Source organism: Monodon monoceros, unplaced genomic scaffold (assembly GCF_005190385.1).
Source record: "Monodon monoceros isolate NGI ecotype Baffin Bay Population unplaced genomic scaffold, NGI_Narwhal_1 Super_Scaffold_21, whole genome shotgun sequence".
NCBI lineage: Eukaryota > Metazoa > Chordata > Mammalia > Artiodactyla > Monodontidae > Monodon > Monodon monoceros.
In genome coordinates this window covers 20,115,246-20,127,912 of record NW_021703778.1, presented here as the reverse complement: position 1 = coordinate 20,127,912, position 12,667 = coordinate 20,115,246, and positions in this window count along the sequence as shown.

Sequence of the window (12,667 nt, the reverse complement as noted above, 5' to 3'; positions counted from 1 at the left end):
TCTGTTGGCCTCGTGTAAACGGACCTCTGCCCTTGTGACCTCTGGGGCTGTCGGTCTCCGATTATCTGTGTGAGGGATTCTGGGATTCTTTCTGTCACTGGCACAGTGTGTGTCTCTCTTCTGGGAAAGAGAAATGATAGTCCAGGAGAGGAAACCACACGGGGGTCTGAGGGAAACCCCCCAATCACCCGGCACCCCCTCAGCCCACTGCTGAGAGGAGTGCCGGAATCCGGGACCCTGGGTGGGGCCCCGTGTGTGGGCCGCTCTGAGCCATGCAGGCCCGAAGCTGCTGGCACCGGCCCGCTTTCAAAAAGCATGAATAGCCAAGGGGAAGATGTGGAAAATTTCCTGCCAGACCTGAAGGTGGTGGAATCATTAAAATGTAACCCTCTCAAGGTCACGCATGTGGCTTGAAGCCCAGAAGGAGGAAAGGACCAGGTTCTCTCCTGAAGGCTGTAAACGACTCTTCCTGTGAAGACGAACAGATGAGGTCACAGGTGATCCAAGCCAGAAAGCCTCAGTCCCCAGGGAGTCCATGTGAGGGGTCATCTTTGGTATCTAAGTCTCAGAAATCGTCACCCTGGCTAGAATGTTCTGTGCTACCAAAGGCTCTCCCTTCCCTCACAATGTCATCCAAGAGCCACAGGGTGGGGCTGAACAAGGCTAGGCGTCTGTGCAGGTAGGGGGCACAAGGCTGGCGAGGAGGAGGGCCAGTGTGGGGTAGGTGGTCCAGCGCAGGGCCTCAGAGCCTGGGGGAAGTCAGGGAGGGGGTGGAAGCCTCAGGGGGGAGCAGTGTTATGATGAGAGGCTGGTCACATAACGAGAGTGACCGAGGAGGTAGCTATGTTAAGGACAGTGGGAGCCAGCTCTCCCCCCATCTGAGAAGGTGCTGAGAAAACCAGAAGGAACCTTTTGGTGTCAGGTCGGAATCGGAGATACTGGTGTGCCCTTGAGGTATTCAAAGTGACGTCGGCAGAAGCAGGAATAAACACAGATGTAACTGCGTGCAGATGCACGTGTGTTTACACACACAAAGGTTCCTGAGCTCAGTCCACGGACACTGCAGTATCCGCGAGTCCACATGGCGCCCAGGCACCATTGGGAAAGAAAGAATGACTCATGACACTTGTTAGAGATAGGAGGTGAGCCACTCGCTCCTACAGTGGGAGATGGTCAGACTCAACTCCACCTCCAACGAGGACCAGTGGGAGCTTATATCCCAGGAGCAGGGTGGGGGTCAGAGGACGGAACATCACTAAGGGGAAACGTCAGGGGTGTTCAGGCTACATCAGCTCAACACAACTCTTGCTGAAGCCAGGCTGGGTGATAGGAAACCAGGTTAGGGATGAGGAATTTGATCACATAGTGAGCATGGCCAGATACCAAGGGGGGCTATTTAGGTAAACTGACCTGGCACGGTTCTTGCTCAAACTGGATTCTCCAAGGACAAAGAGGGAAGCCCAAAGTCGAGCCCAGAGCAGAGGGCTCAGAGGAGCATGATGTAAGTTAGACCAAGGAGAGTCTTTGTCACCATTCATTCTTCACTAAAAAGCGTCAGGGCTCCTGGGAGGAATGGCCAGTTCCAGAGCTTGGGACTGGAAACCACAAGATGCACCTAGAATATATGCTTGTGCCAGAAAGTGAGGAAGTGAGTGCTCAAAGAACGATGGGGACATGTCAAAAAGACACAGAGGTCGGCTTGAACGGGCTCCCGTGGACCAGATCTGGGATGATTTGAGCATCAGGATAAATAATGATAACAATGAGACATAACCCACCAGATGAAATAGGAAACCACAAGTCCACGTGTATGTTAATTGATTAATTACATTAATGAGTTATATTTACCTGTATATTTAGAATTAATTATTAACCATAATTATTTGATAAGTAACTGGTTAGGTTACATAGTTTCGAAGTATTTCCCCACAAAACACTTAACAATTAGAAACGAAAACTAACATCAGTGGAGAAGCTTGGCAGACAGACCTTAATCAGGGGTCGGTTCCATCAGTGATGGAACAAATGGAAAATCATGCAGCGATGAGAACAGGTACCACACTTCCGTTCCTACCAAGATTTAGACGCTGAATCTAAGCATGAGGCAACACCAGAAAACTCAAACTGAGGGACATTCTACAAACAACTGAGTCTGTGATGCTCAAAAGCATTGAGATCACGTAAATCAATCAAAGACTGAGGAAAGCCTCCCAGGCAAGGAAATCAAAGAGATGCGACCACTAAATGGGACACAGGATCCTGTACTGGACCTTTTGCTACAGTGGACATTACTGGGAAGACTGAATGGTAGGAACGGGACAGACTGAGTTCTTCATTTGATGGTGATGGTGGAGGAGAATGTCCTTGTGTGTAGAAAATACACACCAAAGTATTCAGGGGTATGGCCATCATGTCAACAGTTTATTCCCTAATGCTTCTGGAAAAATATCTATACCATACTTGCCACTTTTCTGTAAAAGTGTGAGGTTGTTTCTAATGAATCAGTTTCACAGAACTGCAGGTCTCAGAGATGGCAGGGAACTCAAGAGATCAGACAGTCTTGTCCCTCGCCCGGGGGCTGGAAGGGTTTTTTGCCCCCGTTTCACAGACAAGATGGTTGCGACAGAGCAGGTAGTGCGATGGGCCTTTGGTCGCTCATTCCATGAGTGGGGCTGGAGGAAGAGACAGTGGGGAGAACAGCGCGGGGCGGCCACCCCACACCTTTCCATGGAGCCCCACTTCCACTCTGACCCTGCACTGCACCCTGGAGTCCTTTTCTGACCAGGAAATTGCCACATGGAAAGCAGAAAAGAAAAAAATAATAGGAGTTAGGCGTGCACTTGATGGTCAGGGCTCAACCCAGACGGCTGGGGAAATTTTGCCCATTTTCAAGGTCCTCCCAGCAAGAAGAGCTCCCGCTGCAGCCCATGGGGGAGGGCTCAGGGGAGAAGGAATCCCTCAGGAAAAGCCTGCTCCGGGAGACAGGTGGATATTACCTACGAAAGGACAATGAGACAAAGACGTTTACTTCAGGGGCGGCGTCTCTGGAAGAAGCAGGCATGGAGACAGGAGGAGACACACGTGCTGTCTGACAGAGGCTGCCCGCGCCGCTCTGGCCCTTGACCATGAGAGACTGTCCTGTCTGTGCCTGGAGGGGTCAGGCCCCACGAGACCGACTTTCCCTCACTGCACCCGGCCCAGACGGAGCTGGACGCCAGAGTGCCGGGCTTGTCCTTCAGAAGGAGAAACAAGAAAAGCTGCTAAGGTCTTGTGCCTGGGATGTGAGAGCACAGGCGGGCTGGCTCCAGAAACACAGATGTGACACCAGGCTGGAGATTCTTACAGCATTTTCCCCTAAAGTCAAACTACTTGAGACATCAAATCAAAGAGGGCAGTCATCTTTAGAAAAGACAATCTGCCTTAAGCTTAAATAGAGGTTTCCCAGGCAGATGCCTGGGGACAGCGGGGATACTGCCCTCGGAGGCCAGGCTGAGGGGACAGCTGCACACATGCCTGGCAGCTGCACCCCTGCCTTTGTTTTTTGGCTGAGACACTTGGAGCATCCTTCTGTACGAGGGAGGCTCCATGTGGCCTCAGACACTGGGCATTCAGGACTCCTTTGGCAGAGGCCAGAGACGTGGCAACTTGGAGTCCTGTGTTTAAAAGCCCTGTGGCCTGGAGGGCAGTACAGCACGGTGGTGAACTATACGGGCTCTGGAGTCAGAACTCCTAGACTCCAGTTCCGGCTCCAGTGTTTATGAGCTTGGGCCTGTAGGGGGGTTACCTGGTGTCTCTATGTCTGGGTTTCCCATCTATAAAACGGAGATCACCATGCCTACGGGATGGGACGGGACAGCCACGGTGGGCTGGTCCTTGTGAGCACCAGCCACCCCTATTCCTTCACCTCTCAGGGCCTCCGCTTCCCCATGCGTGTAGGTGAGGAAACTTCCCACGCTGAGCAAGGGACATTGACGGTGAATGTCTTGCATCTCTAGAAGGTTCTCTGTGTAGGCGTGTTCTCCTTCGTTTCTGTTCTCTGCTTTCCTGGGTCTGGCTTCTCTACATATAGGAGGGAGACAAATGATTATCCCCAATTGCCCCCCCAGAGAATTCACACAAGCTCTCAATCCAGAGATGGGCCTGTGAGGGCCTTACTGGTCTGTGGGGCTTTCCTGCCCTTTATGCTGTGTTGTGGCCAATTGTGACCCAGGTGACTGACAGAACGCAGCCAAGGACAGAGGGAGGTGGGAAGGGTGCCTGGTGCACGCTAGAATCAAAGGGTTTGGGTGGGGAGCAATAGCCCGGGAAGCCCCTCAGGCATCACGAGGAATGTCATCACCATCAGTCCTGGAGCCCACGGGTGCCGAGGGGCACTGAACGGAGGCACGCTGGGACACCAGGGGATTTCAGGAGGAAAGAGAGGGAATTCCAAAGGGTGACGCCAGTGCCCCCAAGGGCGAGGTCCATCCTTGCCCGGGTTCCAGGAAGCAGTCCTTAACAAAACACTACCGTGTCTATTTCCTCATTCACCCATCTCACCATCAGCGTGTTTCATCTCATTCCTCCAGCATCCACTGACTGATTATAATATTGGGAATCTTCAGAGCAATCTCATTGCAGCAAAAGTCATCAGAGAGCAAATATAAACTTTGGAAAACAGAAGCAGATTCTCTCAAAAGTCAGCTGCTGTGGCTTTGACTTTGAGACAGCTGCACTCTAGGGAACTTTCCCCCTTTAGAGATGCGGGGCATATGTAAGGCAGATGGTAGAGGCAGAAGGAGGACAGGGTCCGGGCTGCTGCAGAGCCGAGAGCCTTCCACGCAGCCCCCCAACTCTCCCTGTCCAGCTCTTCTGTGTGACTTCCTGGTGGTGGCCCTCTTTCCCAATTTCCAAGCTTTCTCCTTTTTCTTTCATATTCTCAAGTCCACCTTCACTCCTTGTACTTTTATTTTGTCCTTGTAGCCTGTGCTCTCCAAGGTTTCATGAACAGTTTTCACCTGTGATTGCTCAGAGCTTTACACCTGGTGCAGTCAGGTTTGTACTTCTTAAAACTTTTAAACCTTTAAGTAAACACGTGCTCAGAAACACAGGGCAATCTGGCGGATGCCCTTAAAGCTCTGTGTAAGGGTAACATGAGTTTTACACTTACACGAAGTCTAACCTTCATCTCAAAAATATTCTTTAAATGTACAGAGAAGCATGTAAGTCTTGTAGAGTAAGACTTACCAACCTGTCGACAAGATGGTAAATGACCGGGAGGGGCTGTCTTGTCATCACGGGATGTTCCCACAGTCCATGGCTAGAGTAATCAGGTGGGAACTATGCTCCTCTGAGCCTTGAGGAAACAAATTTAACTACTGCATATGGAGAGTAGACTCTGTTTTGTCTTTAAAATCCAGGCAAATTTTTCCTACTCTATAACACACCTATGTTTATTTTCATAGATAATTGTTTTCTCATCGTCAAATAAAATGGATGTTCCAGGGAGGTGCAGCGGCTTATCCTCTGGCTTTCTCTTCCCCCCTGGAGCATCACCAGGTACCCCCAGGGATTCATGATCCCAGTTTCAGAAGCCCAAGACTGAGGCCATGTGGAGCTTGTTAAAAGGATAGAGAGAAAGGGGGGTGGCAGAGCATTGAAGGGCTGCCAGTCATTTACACTGTAGTCTAAATGCACTCCCCTTTCCAGAGGAGAAGTTTCAAGGTCAGGAAGGAGGAGAAAGGAAGAGAGGCCCAGGATGTGTAAGGGCAGCAGAAGGTACAAAGAGGAAGGAGGAAAGCTGGGATTAGCAAAGTCAGCCTTCACCTCTACGTCTGGCCCAGGGCCAGCCCTGATCCTCTGACATCAGTGAGCAAGCATTTGTAGCATTTGTCACACACCTGCTGGCCCCAGAACATTCCATTCTGAGGCCCCTGGTCAGGAGAGGGCTGCATGGAAGCCCCAGGGAGACCAAGACCCACTGGGACCTGGCTGGGAGCTCAGGTCACAGTATTAATCAGCCCGGGAGATCCTTTCAATCTCCAGGCACCTCTGGCTCCACATTAATTCTCAGCTTCTGGGATGCCCAGGGCCCTGCCCTTGGGGAGCAGGAGGCCCTGATACGGGGTGGCCGGACCCACCCAAAAGGTGACTTCCAGGCCAGGCTAGAAATTCACACTTAGGGCCCAGAGGACGGGTTGCCGGAATGTTCCCTGCGCTGTCTTCACTTTCGGCTGCTGCACCGGCTGCCAGCTACACACCCAGTTCTCGGGAGTCTCAGGAAGGGGCTCAAACTGAGATTAGAGCAGCCTGTCCCATGCGTCGCTGGGACCCCAGAAGCCCTTTCAGCTGAGGATGACTTTGGGCCTGTTGGGAAGGGAGGGGGCCTCCCTGACACCCCTTGGCTGAGTTTGTGACGGGAGAGGGCACGGAGTCCACTTATTCGAGCTGAGTTTGTTGTTTAGGGCCAACAAGGGTTCCTTGGAGGTAAGACTGTGCCATACAGTTTGAGCCTGGACGCCCTCACGTCCAAACGCAGACTCGCTGTCTTCACTGCCGAGTAAGCAGCGGGCATCTCGGCCTCGGGCGTGATTCCACCTCAGGTGGGCTGCGCTCTGACCAATACCCAGCAGGAGCTCCCATGCTAAGGTCTGGACGTGGGTCACCTTAATTCCTCCCTGTGACAAACTTGTGCAGTAGTTCCTTTATTATCTCCGCTGAAGGATGAGGAAGCTGAAGGTTAGAGAGGCCAAGGTCCAAGGTCACAGAGCCAGAAAGTGACTGGGCAACACTGGGCACAAAACCCATCTTCTGCCACCTGCTTTCCCCCACCCCAGTGCCCTGCAGGTGGGATGAGGATGCTCCGGGGACACACAGGCTGGTGAGGCTACATCCCCATGTCCGAGGTCAACTGGCCAGGTCAGGGGCACCATGCAAATATCCTGTCCCCAGCTGGGTAGATGTAGGTCAACAGCTTACAAGAGCTCATCAGAAGGGGTTACAGCCTCCAGCCCAGCAGCCCTGAGATATAAGTGACACACAGAACAGGACCTGAGGGCCAAGGCGAGGTCACACCCTGCTCGTAGAGGCACCCTGACCCCAGTTAAAGGCGAGCCCTAGGATGGGAACAGATTCTGCCGCTTCAGCAGGAAGCAGGGCCTTCCTCCATCTACAGAGGCCCCTCTGGTCTTAAATGCACTCATTTCTTTAGTAAACCAGGTGCCAGGGAACGAGGGCTATGTGCCCACTGACCGCTCTTCTCAAATCAACAGTCTCCACCCAGGGCTGCCTCCCAGCGCTGTGGGGCCGAGTGTTTGAGGTCAGAACTGAACCAAAACCTGGGTCCCACCATCACTGGGCGTGACACTCCCTCCCTCATTCCCCACCCCTGCCCACTAAGGGTGGGCACGACCAAAATAAAGCCAGCCAACCCCACCAGGCCCGGCGGTTCCTCTGCTGGCCGGCAGGTCCATAGAGGACGTGGCGGAGGGGTGGAGCATGGGGCGCCACAGAGCATGGCTTTCTCCCAATGCAGTAACAGGTACCAAGAGGTGTGTGTTCTAAAAGTCTTAGAACCTCTTTATAGAGAAGATGCGGTTTAGCTGTGGCTGCACAGGCTTGGGGGCGAGCGGGGACCTCAGCAGCAGACAGCAGCCCCCTCCTCCCCAACTCCACCCCACCACAGATGCCCTTCCTGACTCTTCTTCTCCAGGGGGCTATGGCTTTACCACACGGAGCCAGAAAACACTGCGCACAGGTCACAATAAGGCTGTACTAAGAGCAGGCCTCTCCAGAGACCGTGTTCTCCCACCGCAAGTCAGGAGTGACAGTGCTCAGAGAGGCAAATGCTCTTTTTGTTACCCGACAGGGCAGGTCTCAGAATTCCCTATTTTCCTAAAAATGGCACTTGTGGGTCTGAAAGGGATTGCCCAAATTCATTTTTCAATGAAGACATCATTTTCTCAAAAAAAAAAAGCCTTTTGGGTCTGGGTCAGTACAGAACGTTGTTATCAAGGGTGGATTGTGGAGAGATTAAGAGAGAGAGAGGGAACTGACACAGAGCAAGCAGGCCAGGAGAGCAGAGGGCGGACAGGGAGAGGATGATGGGCCTCTCAGCTGGGCTGCGGCCGCTCCTCCCCTCCCCCAGCCCCAGCCTCAGCCCCTGACCTTGAGCCCAGCCGGCTTCCCACAGCTCCTCGTCACTCTGGCCTGACCTTGCCCACCCAAATGCTGGCCCCCTCTGCAAACACAAACAAGGCCACTTATCTGCATTGCCTAACCAAGGTAAACAGCCCTGCAAGGGCCCAGGCCCTGCCCTCACCCCCAAGGTCGGGCTGCTGGGCCAAAGGTATGCAGAGGGAGGGTTTTATCGGTGACTATTTCCTCCTCGCAAGACTTTCGGATTCAAGTGGTTCCGGTTGAGTAGTTCCCTAATTGTCATCAAAGAATCCTAAGTCTAGGAGGAGGTTGAAGCAGTTATAAGTCCATCCCCCTGCTCCTCTGCCCACCTTTCTGCCACTTTCAGAGGAAGAAGCCCCATAACTGCCACTGGCCATACTTGGCAGTGACTCCCCACTTTTTCAAACAGGAAGCCTTTCTGAGGTCTGAGCTAAATCCTTCTGGTTTTGGGTGGGCCTATTCCCCTCTGCTCCTGTCTCACATAAACAGAGGGCTGATACCGGAGGGCACGCCTCCGAAGGCCTCACCACACACCCTCAACAGCTAGAAGACACTGTCCCTTCCCCCACACATCTGGAAGATGATGGGCCTGACTTCCGGTCCTGGCTATGCTGCCAGCCAACTGTGTGACCTTGAGCAAACCACTTAACCTCTCTGAGCCTCAGTGTCCTCATCGGTTAAAATAAGGGGGCTGGACCAGAGGGTCTCTTAGGCTCTCTTACAAATGATTTATGTCCCCTTAAATTCATGTGTTGAGGCCCCAAATAACCCCCAATGTGACCTTATTTGAAGATAGGGCCTTGAAGGAGGTAACCAAGGTGAAATGAGGTTGTTAGCATGGGGCCCTGATCCAACAGGGCTGGGATCCCTATAAGAAGAGGAAGAGACACTAGAGCACCCTTTCTCACTCCCACAAATGCACACAGGAAAGTCCGTGAGAGGGTGGCTGACTGCAAGCCGAGGAGAGAGGCCTCACCAGGGCCCGGCTCCGCCGACATCTTGACCCTAGACTTCCAGCCTCCAGAACTGTGAGAAACAAATGTCTGTGGGACTTGGTTATGGCAGCCCAGGCAGACAGGCCCTTCCCCTCTGCCATCCTGGAGTCAGTAAGATGGCTGGAACCCCAGTAGGAAACTCAGCAACTCCCAGTCCCTGCCTTTGGGGGTTACGGGGGCTCTGTCTTCAATGTCATCTCTGGCAGTGAGTTTCTGCTTCCACAGCATTCTTTCAGGAGTAGATCTTTGCCATCTTTCACCTGCCCCCAGACACCACCCCAATCTCTTCGCTAGTAAAGGCCTCCAGACCTCAGAGGGCTCCTCAGAGCCCATGAAGAGCTGAAGGGATGGGGTATCAGAGAGAGAGGGGGAGAGAGAGAGAGAGAGAGAGAGAGTGTGTGTGTGTGTGTGTGTGTGTGTGTGTGTAGGGGTGGTGACTTCATTTGGCAGTGTCCCTCTCCTGGTGTCTTTTCTATCCCTCATCCCCACCTCCAGGTCACCTCTATGCCGAGCACTACTGCCACGTCTGTTTGGTGACCTCCTTCCCAACCTTGCTGGTTGCGTCTTTTGGCCCAAAGAGGCAACCAAGGCCTTTGGCTAACAGACACCCATCCTCTGGTTACGATCTTAAGTAACACTCCCTTGGTCCACAGCCGGCCACAGTGCTCTAAAGCCAGGCCTCTGGCTCCCGTAGCCCTGAGACCTCTCTGTGAAACTGAGCAGGACCCTGTGGAGCCCTCCTGGGTACAAAAACCCCTCCATGTCCCCGTTTCTTGTTTGTAGAAAAAGGCTTTAGTCTCCTAGGCCTTCCCTGAGTTCCAAAGAGCAAACTCAAGCAGTTACTAATTAGGGAAGTGAGGGAATGCAGAAACAAAGGAAAAGCAGATAAGCAAGAAAAGTAATGACAAGAGTTCAGCTATGAAACAGAGTCCTAGTTCCTCCTCAAGGGATACACATAACAATGTGACGCACATCTTCAAGTTGTTCTGCAGAAACTAAGACACACCCAGTCCCCCCTGCCAAACATGCAGACCCCATACTGGCTGGAACCAGAAGGTTGATGATTAAGATTCCTGAACCATCACTGTTACCCCACCACCAACCAATCAGAAGAAAGTCCACGAGCTGCAACCCTCATCCCAAATGTCACCTTTAAAACCCCTCCCCTGAAAGCCATCAGGGAGTTCAGGTCTTCTGAGCATGAGCTGCCTGTTCTCCATGTTTGGAGTCTTGACATAAAGGCTGTACTTTCCTTCACCACAACCCAGTGGTGAAGACTGGCTCTGCTGCACCCCAGGCAAGTGGACTCAAGTTCAGTTTGGTGCCATCTGGAGCACCTCTCGCATCCCTGGAGCCCGAGCAGCCATAGCAGCATCTCCCTGCCTCCTGCAGGCCCCATTTAGCACCCTCTCCTCCACATCCACAGGTTCTCCTCCAGCCCGTCACAGCGACACCCCCAGCACCCCCTCTTCTGCCTCCTGGTGGAGGTTGTGGTCAGCTCCCCACATCATCAGAGCCCTGGGTGGTCCCCACTGGGCTGGCCCTTCCATTTCCCTCTCCTGCTCAGTGGGTTACAGCTCTGGGCTCTGGAGCGCAGCCGACTTGGCTTCATCCAGGCCCCATTAGCTGGGTGACCTCAGGCAAGCCACCAACCTCTTCAAGCCTTGTTTCCTTGTCCTTACAGAGGGGACCCCTCCCAGGGCTACTGGCCTGTGTAAAGAAAGCTCTGAGCACGGTGCCTGGGCACATAAGCATCCACAGACTCCAGTCACGGTCACGGCCTCCGAGAGTGGGCCCTGTGCTATGGCTGACCACACCCTACCCATTGGGAGACAATCCTCAGAGAGGTGGGGAGACACAGCCTGACCTTGGGTACCTGCCTAAGCTGGTTGTTCAACCTTCCGATCAGTTCTGAGAGCCATCTCAGAACTAGTCCCATCATAACCAAAGCTAGTCCCTATTATTTGGTGGCCAGGGACCCCACTGCACCTCTGGAGCCTCCGCCGGCTGAACACCACACCCCATCAGCCCCAGGCTCACAGCCGTGAAACACAAGCATCACATGCTGCCCGCCTCCGGCTTTTGCTTGAGTGGCTCCCTCTAACCGGGAGAGTCCAACTGGACTCTTCTTTATCCAAGTAACTCCCACTGCTCTTCAAAAGCTCTCAAGGGTCCCCTCCTCATGAAGCCCCTCACCCACCCACTTCTTCTGTGCTCCCATAGCACCTGCACACATAACACAGGTTCAGCAATCCCACTGGGCTCTGGGATCCCTGCAGGGGGAAACTGGGTCTTCTCCATCCTTCCCCAGGGTCTGGAGAATAATATGCATCTAACAAATGTAAGCAGATGGCAGACAGATGTTGGGTAGATGCGTAGATGGGTGGATAGATGGACGGGTGGGTGGGTGGATGGATACATGGGTGTATGACAAATCACTGTCCCTCTAGTTGCCCCCACTCCATCTCTCCACTGAGTAATTTCCGGGCTAATCTTCCTAACAGCCAGCTTCGTTCATTTCATGACCCAAATACCTTCAGAGGTTGTGCACTGCCTGCCAAATACAGTTCAAACTCCTCAGCCTGGAATCTGGCCCCCACCTACTTTTCCAGTTCTGCTCTCCTTCCCTCCCACTGTTCTCCAGCCAAATCATATCAGACGTTCTCTACACTCTTGCGACTCAGGGTGACCCTCTGACCTGCGCATCAGCCTCACCTGAGAGCTTGTCAGAACTCTCAAGTCTTTTCCCAGACCCATGGAATCAGAATCGGAATTTTCACAAGACCTCAGGCGAGTCATGCGCATATGAGAGTTTTCAGCTCTAGGGTGTCCCCAAAGCTGCTGCCAGTCATCTGTCAAAATCCTTTACATCATTTAGGGTTCAGCTTGCCTATGCCCCCCCTACTGGTAACAACCCCCATCCCACTTGCCCTAGCCACACCTCCCTACACACACACACACACACACACACACACACACACACACACACACACAGTTTCCTTTCTCCGAAAGACCATAGCACTTGTTTATGCCTCTCCCGTCCCAGGGATCACATTGTTTCTAAAGTATAAGCATTTGAGACTCATCCCTCTGTTTTAAATTATAAGTGTCTGGTGAATAAGGACCTTGTTAGTCTATTTCATCCCATGCCACGACTCAAAAGATGCCTTGCACCTAGCAGGTATCAGACAAATGCATTAACTAAGTGAATGGATTAATGAAGGTCAGGTTCCTAATATGGGAAGAAGGTCCGCAGGATCCCCACTGGGGCAAGAGTTTCAGGTGCTTGGTCCTACCTTTCTTCCCTGGAACATTTGGGAGCCTCTCAGTTTGCCTGCCCCTGCCCCCCTGGAGTGACGGGGAGTGAGATGCAGCCTGTGAGGGCACAGGACCCTTAGAGGCCGTCTGGCTGTCTCATTCACGGGCGTGGTGGGGAGGGAGAGGAGGTCGACCTTGTCAGGGAAGCATAGCTAAGCCTGCAACAGCATCAGCAGTGCTGAGTCCGTCCTCTTCAG